Here is a 12757-nt window from a genome sequence, read left to right on the forward strand (position 1 = left end):
TGATTTCCAGTCTCCAATCATCAGGCTTTCTTCCTCTTTATTTATATATATATATATATATATATATATATATATATATATATATATATATATATATAATATATTTAATGGTGTTGTATATGCATAAATATAAAACACCAGTTAAACTTTACTGTAAAAGATAATAGCTTCATAGGAAAACAAGATGGCAGTAATTGTCACCGTCACTTTTCAGTTATTGAATCAAGTGTGTAGATATTCTATGTGAAGATATCTTACGATTTACGTTCCGGATGTATCTATAGTTATTAACCAGCCTGTCCATCTGTATGTTTGTGCACTAAGGTTAATATTAATTACTTTAACAGAACGGTTGATCTATAAACAATAGAGACCTCATATATGACATGCATACTCCACAAATGGAATATATAAACAGAGTGAGATGGAAGAATTGCACAAACTTAGAGGATAAAGGTCAAATAAACTTGCCATTGGCGGAAGCATTATTTTTAACATGAGTGTCTTTCTTTCCTGTGTGTGGCATGTAGATAAAAAAATCCACATTGTGTGTGTGTGTGTATATATATATATATATAAATATATATATATTATATATGTGTGTATGTATGATGTGTGTGTGTGTGTATGTATGTATATATATATATATATATATATATATATATATATATATATATATATATATATATATTCAACACTAGCAGACCAACCCGGTTCTGCCTGGGTGATCTCTGAATGACAACCGATAAATTCTCTCTCTCTCTCTCTCTCTCTCTCTCTCTCTCTCTCTCTCTCCCCTCTCTGTTTTTAAGATTGTTGTTTCAGTTACATTGCACAGCATTTTTGACATTTTACATTTTTACACTTCTCGGCCCCCATTCCTATCGGGGTTGAAACTGGACTTGAAGGTCATCGGGAGTGTCTATTTATCCCAGTGACTTCGAAAACTATGGATTAGTCTCTAATATCTGTAGTTTTCGGTTGTCTTTAAATGTCACCACCTTCCCACCCCTTCTCGAGACACCCTTCCTATCAGGGATAAGCTTGGAGTTTAAGGACATTGAGATGGTTACTATTCATCTTAGTGACCTTGAAAACTATGGACTTCAAGGGCATTGAGAGTGTCACTAACCATCTCAGTGACCTCGAAAACTATGGATTAGACACTAATATCTGTAATTTTTTATTAATTTTACGTCACCCCCATCCCACTCCCTTTTCACCCCCTCCCTAATGGGGCTGAATTTGGACTTAAAGGGCATCGGAAGTGTCACTATTCTTCTCAGTGACCTTGAAAACTATGGCTTAGACAAATATCTGTCGTTTTTGGTTATATTAATGTCACCACCTTCCCACCTCCTCCTCCCCTCCCCACCCCCCCCCTTCCTTCCTATCAGAGGTGAACTTGGATTTAAAGGGCATCAGGAGTGTCACCATTCATTTCAGCGACCTTGAAAGCAATGGATTAGACACTAATACCTGTCGTTTTCTGTACTTTTTACCTTACCCCCTTCCCATATCCCAATTTTTATTATGTTTCCACAATGACCTTTCCCATTTTGACTTATATTTAAAATCCCATAAAAATGGTCAAGAAATATGGATTTGTTTAGTGCTCATACAAACACAAACAAACAAACATTTTCTCGTTTATACATATATACATATACACGCACACACAAACACACACACACACATATATATATTTATATATATATATATTATATATATATATATATATAATATATATATATATATATATATATATATGTGTGTGTGTGTGTGTGTGTGTGTGTGTGTGTGTGTGAATATATTTATTTATTTATTACAGTGTGTTTGTTGCCAGGTCCTCACAATTAACCAGTGTCTGCTTTTACTTTGCTAGACGGGTTTCTACGGGAAAAGCTTTCCATTTTCGTAAATTAAGTTTGTGTGATTAAGAATGTGTTTTTAACGTTTTTCAGTTTTCTGGGAGTTAATTGAGGGAAGAAATTTTTCTGTTAGAATTAGGACAACATTTTGTAATCTTCCAAGAAAGTTTACAGGACATGGATTAGGGTCGTAACTTAATGACTCCTCCATACTCGTAACTTCCCCGGAAGAGAATAAAATTGTATTTTTGTTGGTTACTCGTTGGGTATTTCAAGGATTTTCTAGAACGCTTTCTTAAGGTTTCTCTTCGTTTTTTCAAATGAAAATGTAAGTATATATCTTATTTTTTTTTCTTATGGTTTGGAACTTTCGAAATATATTTTCGTTTTTTATAGTGAGGGTTCGGATTTAAAATTGTTATGATGGTTACGTGGTATCATGGTACTGAAATGTGAAGTTTCTTTTTGCATTTTGCAGTAGAAGTCAGCTTGTCTGGCTTTTTTTTTTTTTTTTTGAATGTATATATATTTTGTCCCTTGTATCTACTCCCTGGTCTCTGTTAGCACGAGGATTCTTGCCGCCCCTTGTTGATGCTCAGGGTTAAAATGACTGTTTGTATACCTGAAAGTTTTTTTGTTCTTTTATTCGGGAGAGGGTTTTTCGGCATCTTGTCACTTTGCTGTCTGCTGTAGTTGGAAGGGTGGAACATGCTACCGCAGGTGATGGACACCAAGGTGTGGTCCCCCAGCGTTACTGCCGATTTTTATTCCTTCTTTTCTGTTTCCTTTAGTTTTTTATGTGCACATACTCACACCCACACGCACACACATACACACACACACATATATATATATATATATATATATATACATATTTATACTATATATATATATATAATATATATATATATGTGTGTGTGTGTGTGTGTGTGTGTGTGTGTGTGCGTGCGTGCAAGCGCTCGATTCAAATGTTGACCCTGTCGATCACTCTAGTCAGGTGAATAGGAAATAGTCGGAGTCTTCTCAAGATTTCATTATTCTCTTTTATCTCCCATTAATTCTTAAGCATTCTTTGTTCATGACCATATTATGGCATTGTTTTAATTAGTATTTACATAATTCAAATAGTTTTAAGATTTACAGTTCTGTCTCTCTCTCATTATAAAATATATATAAACACAACAAACAAACACACACACACACATATATATATATATATATATATATATATTATATATATATATATATAAACATATACACACACACACACAACACACATATATATATATATATGTGTGTGTGTGTGTGTGTGTGTGTGTGTGTGTGTCGTGTGTGTGTTTGTGTTGTATATATTTTATAATGAGAGAGAGCCAGATATGTAAATCTTAAAACTATTTGAATTATGTAAATACTAATTAAAACAATGCCATAATATGGTCATGAACAAAGAATTCTTATGAAATAATGGGAGATAAAAGAGAAGAATGAAATCTTGATAAGCCTCCGACCATTTTCTATCCACCAGACTAGAGTGGTCGAGAGAGTCAACATTTGAATCGCGCAGTCGTCTTGGAACAGGTTCCATTCGTCTTGTCAAGAAGCTTTTGTCGTTAGTCGCATTCCTTTTATTGTCCTGAATGGAATGCGATATGGATATCCAGATGATTTATTGCCATTGCACATGAATGACGTGAATCTTCAACCACGAAAGACGTATGAAACAAAATGATTCGTTTGTTTAGGAGTTTACCGTGTTGGCTTTGTGGATGATTCGTGCAAGACCCACTTTTAATGACATAATTGTTTATTAGATTTTAGTTATAAGATCTGTGATGTTTATTCTCTCTCTCTCTCTCTCTCTCTCTCTCTCTCTCTCTCTCTCTCTCTCTCTCTCTCTCTCTCTCTCTCTCTCAGTTGATACATTAGGAGTATTATGAAGTTATGTTTTAAGCCATCGTTTATCAAGACTTCCTTCAGTGAGATGAAAGCTTTGTTTTGTGCGAGTTGTTGGTTCATTAACCGCTTCGAGGATTATATCGTATCTCCCCTCGTCTGATTATATACTTGGAGTCCATTTCTCTGAGGATAACAGTTGTTCCGTTTTCTATTCAGAGATTCACTTACTTCGGTGTTTATGTGTAAAGATGTCCTGTGCTTCAAAATTTGAACATTTGTGTATATTCCAGGTACCATGTTAAAGGCTTGGGTTTTTTTCGTGTGAAATTGTTCAAATTTACGTACGTGGGGAATATATGAGGATTATAAATTGCGTGAAGGTGGTTAAGAAATGACACATTTGTATATGCACACATTATATATATATATATATATATATATATATATATATATATATATATATATATACATATATATATGCACACACACATACATACATACATATATATATATATATATATATATATATATATATATATATTATGTGTGTATGTACGTATGGGTCTGTGTGTATGTGCAGGAATACATAGATAGCTAGATAGAGGGGTAAATAGATTGATACAACTTTACATGATTTAGTATATCGACGGTCTTCGAAAGTTCGAATGAGATGGTTACTCATCGGTCTTATATTTAATTCATTAATATTTATTTCGCTTTTATCATTTCAGGGTTTTTATCTGGTGTATTTTTAATTTTGTACCGATTAATGAAGGTTTTCATTCTGAAATACGATTTAAGCATTAGCATGGATTGAATGGATCGAGCTCTTTCAAATCTGGGCAGCACATTTTCATCTAACATGCATAGTAGGAAGTTGTGTATATTTTTCACAGTCGGCATTTTTTCTTTCTTTTTTTCTGTCCAATTCATCACCTTTATGACATGTCAGTTTTGTTGGTAGGGTTTTCCCCATTATTTTTATCTCCGGCACTGCTGATGTCGTTTTTCTTTTTATTATATGTTTATTATTTGGGTACTAGGAGCGCTGGCGATTTGGTACGAAGTTGTATTCACAAATGTTTGCTCCAGCGAGTGACAACGTCATAAATCGCGTTGTCAAGCACAAGACGAGGCAACAGGTGTTGGCTGTACGTTGAGGGAATTTCTCGGCCTGCTGTTGGGAGGGTATTATTTTATTGTCTCGTGCTGATTCATAAATCACTCGTGGAACGTATATTTATTTTGTTAGTGATGGTATTTCATGGGAAAATGCATTTATAGCTGAATGATGTTTAGGGCATTTCAATTCATTCTAAACTAAAGAACTATGCCAAAAAAGATATTTTCGCATTGGCTAAAATCGCTACTGGACTGAGGCAGAATAAAGACTTTTAGTTGTCAGGTTTTTTCTTCTTTTTTTTAAAGTGAGGGAGTGCAAGAATAAAATGGAATTCGGAAGAAAATAGAAACGTTGGTCGTATTTCTTTGGTGCTTCCATACCCTTTGGCAGTATTTGTTTACAGAATGGCAAAAGACCCTGTATGCATTGATATCATAGCCCTTTTGCTATTGCAAAATTACAGTAACTCGCTGTTTTCATTTTTCTGTCATTTGAATTGTATTTCACCTTTTTGTTTATAATTATGGGGACGGATAAGTTCTTTACACCGGGAAGTCCAAATGCTCTGACAAAGTTTGAATTGAAAGGTTCCTATAGTATTCAGATAATGTCATTGACAAATATGCTAATGATGAAATTAATCCCATTTGCTGTCGTAACTGATACTGAATATTCAGCAACACTTTTTGTCATTCGTTAGATCCCGGTAGGTTAAATTCTCTAGTGTTAAGGAAAAAGAATCTTACCAAAACACATAAGGGATAATTAAAGAAGATACTACGTAAGGAACAACTTACAACAAAGCCTTGATGACAGACGTCATTTGGTGTAATTAGGCGAAATGTTAGGATAAGGAGTCTTGATAACATTTCCTTAGTTTAAGAACACGTTTGATACTATTGAACAGAATGTTGTGGAGGGAAGAGCGTAAAAATACAATTTAGAATTAAACGGTATTTTAGGTAAAGAAGACAATACAAAAACACTGAATATTACTGAAGCAAGACCTTAAAAAAATTATATTAAGGAATGTTCATATCCTTCTTTAGATTAAAATGGCAATTTTCTAAAGTATACTAAAAGATATATATATATTTTTTTTAAAGGGAGGTAGGGGGGAGAGCCATCCTACCAAAAGTTTAACCACTAAGTTTGTTTTCAATTAATTATTTTTATTCAGAACAGGACCTTTCCTCAGTAAAACTAATTTATCATTTTTCCTGTGAAACGCCACTATGTAAATTTAACATTTCTTGTACTTAATTCACCATTTTCTTTTTATTTTATTCGTTTACATCATATTTGCGTAGCAACATATGTTGTAACCAAACCCAACAGTACTAGTTTTTGTTAAATAAGCACCGAGGCTCATCCACGATTTAGCAGTTTTTTTTTTTTTTTTTCCGAAGCCACCCCCTGTTGGAGGTTAGCGGCTTATTGATATGTTTACAGATATATATATATATATATATATATATATATATATACATACATACATACACACGTATATATATATCTGTATACATGTAAATAGTGTTCGTATGTGGTTGAAATGTATCTAGTAGCGAAAGAATGAAAGATATCTTAAAAGTCAGGTTTGTGTGTGTGTGTGTGTGTGTGTGTTGGGGGGGGGGGGGGGTGTTATGAAGAAGGCACTTACCTGTGCCTGCGTATTTTCAGCATATTAAGTGGCTTCCACTTTTCTTTTAGAAATTGCTGTAAACACGGCATGTCACGACCATCTGTCAGGATTTTTGCTTCTCATAAAAGCTTCCATTTCTTTTCTTGCCATGTTTTCCCTCATTTTCCATGATTTACGCTTTTCATTACGCAATGTTTATCACTGTAACTTGACAGTTTTTGGTTATTTACAACATTACGCAATGATGAAACGTAGCCCGGAAGTAAAGGAAGATAATTTGAAGGTAAAAAAACGTAACCTGAAGACTTTTGATAATGATCTGGACGTCATCAGTTGCTTTCTCTCTCTCTCTCTCTCTCTCCCCCACTCTCTCTCTCTCTCGCTTCTCTCTCTCTCTCTCTCTCGTCACTTTATTTCAACTTTTTGCTTCCTGTTCATTTTCTCCTTCTTCCAGTTCTTTTTTATGGCCATTCCTGTTACCGTAGCGAACCTACTCAACTTAAGTGCTGACATTTGACTTGGTGATGTTAGTTGATTCTTATGATCGTTGTCGCCTGTTTTGTTCATCTGTTTCATGTGTTATGCCATACAGTTTATAACCTTACTACCATTGTGTGTGTTTGAACAATTCCAAGCTCCTCTCATGAAGGTAGATTCATGCATACTTTTCTTCCTTTCCTTTACTTAATTTTAGCGTTTGTCTTATATGTCTATTCTATATATATATATATATATATATATATATATATATATATATATATATATATAAGTATACTTATATAATCTCATTCACAGTCACATTTTTAAAGATTAACGCTATGCTAAGTTCATTCTAAGTTTCATTTGTTTAGCAGTCCATATAAGTTTTTATCTTGATTTCAAATATTTATTTCCTTTGCTATGTTTAAGAATGGCAGATATTCAGCCATATTTATATTTTCGTTTATTCCACAAACTCCATTCATTGCCTTTTCCAAATAGGCTTAATTGAGCATAAAAAAAAGTTAGGGATTACCTCTTCTTTCCTCATTTCCTCCCCTGCGCCTCTGCTTGTGCCGGAGTTCCCTAAAGGCTCTGTATGGTACTCTTGACTTGAAATGTTCTTACTTTCCTCTGAGAATCGAAACGGTTTTTTTTCTAACTACTCCATTCATTAGTTCTGAAAACATTTTGTGTCAAGGTGTGCTCCCCTACTGGCTGTTCTCTATCTCTGCCTCATATGACTGTATATATATATATATATATATATATATATATATATATATATATATATATATATATATATATATATATATATATATATACGCATGTATATGAATTACTAGTCCTTTTTTACCAGTATATGTATATTTTTTGACATCGGTGCCCTTTTTATGTTTCCACTTAACCTACAAGCTGATATGCGAGCGGGAACTAAAGTATTCATTCATCTTTCGTGGCAGGATACGAACTCTGTAGGTGAGGGTTTGAATTCCGCCAAGGTGAAAACTGACCTGCCTGCAACACTTCTTTGTAATATGTACTTTTTATCTGTATTATTTCCCGATTTGCGTATAGTTTTTATTGTTCTTATAGCTTAAGGACAACGGGTAAATTATGTAACTGAATACCTTATAAATATGTTAGATATTTAAACGCGTTTTTAAGATTCTACTTATTGATCGATTTTATTATGGCTCTGATAATAGGAAGATTTTCCCGAAACGTTGGTGTTAATAAGTATAGCTGATTTCCGATCCTCTCGCTACCGTTTTTTATATATATATATATATATATATATATATATATATATATATATATATATATATATATAATATGATATATATATATATATATAATATATATATATATATATATTTATATGGACACTTACATACATAGGCATATGTATATATATTTATGTATGTATATGTATATATACATATATTCATAGTGTATATATATATATATATATGTGTGTGTGTGTGTGTGTGTGTGTGTCTATGTGTGTGCGTGCATTTGGCACATATAGAACATATAGTGCAAGCAAAATGCTTGTTACGAAATACGGATGATAATTTTTAATTCTATTTGCTGTTAGTTCTGCTGTAGCTTGACAATATTTGACAGCTAGGCTCATGCAGATTTAATTCAGTGCAACAAGATAACTCTTAACAAATTAATACTCTGGATTCATGGTAAACTTTTGATAGCGTCCCGTGAAATTAATTTAGACATCATTCAACCAGGCTACATTTTAAAATAATTTTTTTTTTTTCCATTTCCCCGTTCTGCGGTAAATGCCTTTTTTTTTATTAGTATTGTTTTTCGTACTTTTCATTTCCTCTAACATCGTTCATTAATTTTATTCTATAGTGCTATGTGTTTCAGTTGGTTAATTCCAAATCAGATTCATGTTTATTGACATGAATGGTTTGGAAGTAAATGTATTTTGGAAACTTGGTTTCCTCTTTATTTGGTCCAAACATCGCTGGATTGAAAGCCAATAAGAGTCTTTCTGTAGCAGTCCATCCTTTCTCCGAGGGAATGCCCCTGGGATCTTTGAAAAGGACTCCCCATATATCATAGAAGGTCCGTAATTGAATAGAGGGCTGAGCTTAGAAGCCGGTTTCCTTCCTCGGAGGAGAAATGGAAAATCTGCTAAATTGACGAATAAGATCAACGTTTATTATAATTTAGGTTTCCTTCCTCAGGCGACTTGGCCTCCACAGATCTCTTTTTCTACAGGAAGTATGTCACACACACACACACACACACACACACATATATATATATATATATATATATATATATATATATATATATATATATATGTATAGTATATATATATATATATATATATATATATATATATATATATATATATATATATATATATTATATATATATATAAAATAGTGGGTTTAGGTTCAGTTTAATTTCTAAGCCATTGACAAAAGATGGATACACTATGGTATAAATTCACAATATTTGTACTTATGTTAAGGGGGCAGTACAAAATCATACAGACCGTTGGAAGCCAAATCCTTACCTGACAGTTATCCTTATTCCATCCTTTTTTACTACCTTCCTTAAACTTGGGACACTTTCCATATTTCTTTTGAAATTAATGAATCAAGTTTTTACATTCGCTGACAGAGGTATCTATAGCCATTTTTGTCGCTTTTAATATATTGTCTAATACTGAGTTAGGATATTTCAATATTTTGCCTGAATTCTTAATTTTATCTGTTTCATCATCCCTGTATTCAAGGTTACATATACGAATTACTCTTAAAAACATGGATTTGAACACCACCGATTTTTTTTATACTTTAGTGCCAGAATTACTGGAGCTGATGGATATACCATTTTCTAAGAACATTGTAGTAGACTTGATTCAATCATGCGTAAAAGAAGTTTTACTCTCAAATTTTTTTGTTTCGTTATGGGTAAGTCTTTTATATTCGGTGTTAAGTAATTTGTATACGGGATTTTTCGAAAGCAAAATATTAAACAAAATGATTGCACTCAATGTAGTACGTTTGAAGTAGTGAACACATAATTGGTATTTGATCAGGGAACGAAAACGTAAATAATTTCTCTGATAAGTTGGATGAATGATTTATAGGTTATATGAATTAGTACTCTCAATTAAATTTAATATGGAAATGGAAAAGGTAGGTACCCCTTTTGAACTGCCTAATACATAAAGTAATGTATTTAAATACAGTGTTTACAGCAAACCTATTAATATTTCGACCTATGATCATTTTTATTTCGGTCAAAGCGCTATAGTTAAGAATTTAAAGTTCGCATTCAGGTTTTTATGAGTAATTACGCAAAGGTAACCGTGAATACGTTGATGATGAAATAGATAAGATTAGGAATGCAGGCAAGAAATTGAAATATCATTATTAAATTAGACAGTGCAGTAGGAACGGCTAAAAAGAATCTGTATCAAAACAAAACAGAAACTTACAACCCAGAAAACCTGTACTAACATATAATAATAATTTCAAAGATATCGCCCATTTACTTAAGAAATTTAGAGTTGAGGTAGCATTTAAGAACAATAAAGCAATGAAACATGAACTTATAAAGATCTCTCCCGACATTACTAAAGGATGTGTATATAAAAATCCACGCAGTCTTGTGATAACTTTCATTTTGGGCAAACTGGAAAAACATTGGAAAATTAAATAAAACCGCATCAGAAATGTGTAAGATATGGACAGGTGAATTTTTGTGTTAGGGGAAACTATCATACAATCAACTGGACAGGGACAAAAAATAATACAAAGGAAAGAAGCATCACTGATCACAGCTTTATAGAATTAAAAACCTGCCTCTTTTTCCTTTATTAAGAAAATGAAAGACGTGCTTTCATATGTATGAATTTATTTCTTGTTTGGGTATGCGTTTTTTATATTATATACCAAAATTGTTGTTAAATCTACACTTAGATATTCGAGAAGTTGTTCTAAGCTTTGTGGGACTCCATCTTGGAAATTATTGCTGTTAATGCAGCATGTTTTGTTCTATTTATCCAATTCCATTACTTACGTTGAAAAACTGAAAACATCTAAGAGTAAACCCCGCCATTGAAAGGTAACTGACGTTGTTCCAATTTGTCCTCTGAATTATAATGGGTGCTCAGACGACCTCTAGGGTTTTACGTATTACAGGGTGTTACGGAGAACTGAAATGATTTATGAATTCCCCAGGAAGGCTCCGACAAGGAATATTACTGACAGGCTGATTTAACGTCATCTGTACATATTTGAAAGTTTCCGTAAGTAGGCAGGTCGCTTTCTTTGTAGTCGATTTCAAGTCTTGTGTATTTGATAATTCATGGATTTATCATAACTACCAATTTCTATATGATAAACTTACGTGTGCATTCTAAGAACTGTGAGGTGTTATTTGCCTATAATAGCCATGCAAGGAATGCTGATGATACTGATAAAAGTATGTATTCACTTCAGGGGCGTTATCCCTAAAACAATTATGAAGGAAATGATTGTAATAGGAGAATAAAAGTTCAAGTACTCGTGTGCAAACATGGAGGCAATAAGGGGGGAAAATAAATTTAAAGGTTACATTTGCTGGCCGTGAGGGAAGGGCTGTTCTGCTGGGACTTCTCCCATTTATTTATTTTTTCATATTTGGTCATAGCTAACGACATCTTACATGTATTTTTCACCTCGTCATTCATAACTGCTCTCGATTCATTTCTTTTTTTTTTTTATGACGTTTGTGGTTTAGAATAATGTCCAATCATGAGAGACCTAATTTTAAATTTTTCACTAAGTTTTTTTCCTGAATTCACAGGAGAGAGAGAGAGAGAGAGAGAGAGAGAGAGAGAGAGAGAGAGAGAGAGAGAGAGAGAGAGAGAGATTTGCAAATAAAAATCTAACGGCATGCGACCATAAAACGCTATCCGTCGGCTTTCCGTTTTATTTGGTTTGTGTGTCATAAAACTTTTTCTCATTCGTGTAATAGAAAATCGTGTGTTTAGGTTTTGTTACTTGAGTCACGTTTAGTGGGCTAGGGTGATTGTTGCGTAGACCAATATAAATAATGTTTGTATGGAAGTGCACATTTTACTCTGCAGCACTGTCGGAGTAACTTTAGTTTACCCTTAAATATATTAATATTAGTTTTTAATTATATTTCGTATATATCACATATCGTAAAATTAAGAATAATTGAAGACAATCTCAGTTAGCATCACCATAATTACTCCTAGCTTCATTATCATTACATCATCATCATAATTATACATTAAATTATAATGTACCTGTTCCTTAATTAGAGCGAAGTCACTTCAGTAATTTGAAGAATGTACTTGTGTATGTTTGTGCATAGTTAAAGAATTTCCAAGAGTTAATTAGCAAGAATGTACTTTGTACAAGTACGCTTTAAATTCTGACAATGTTGCTGGACAGAGGTGATGTCACTCATTTTTTTATTAATTTATTTTACACTTACTTTAATTACAAACACACATATATATATTTATATGTGTTTGTATTTATATACTTGTGTAATATATACATATATATCTTCGTTTTATTAATATATATATTATTTATATGTATATAATCTTATATTAATATATATATATATATCATATATATATATTTTATAGGTATATTCCTTAAATACACGGTAGAAGATGGGTGAAACTAGGACTTTGAACGAGTACTTCTCTAGTTTATTTTTGCATTCATGAGTTCACAC

The sequence above is a fragment of the Macrobrachium nipponense genome, chromosome 28, assembly GCF_015104395.2.
Source record: "Macrobrachium nipponense isolate FS-2020 chromosome 28, ASM1510439v2, whole genome shotgun sequence".
NCBI classification, from domain to species: domain Eukaryota; kingdom Metazoa; phylum Arthropoda; class Malacostraca; order Decapoda; family Palaemonidae; genus Macrobrachium; species Macrobrachium nipponense.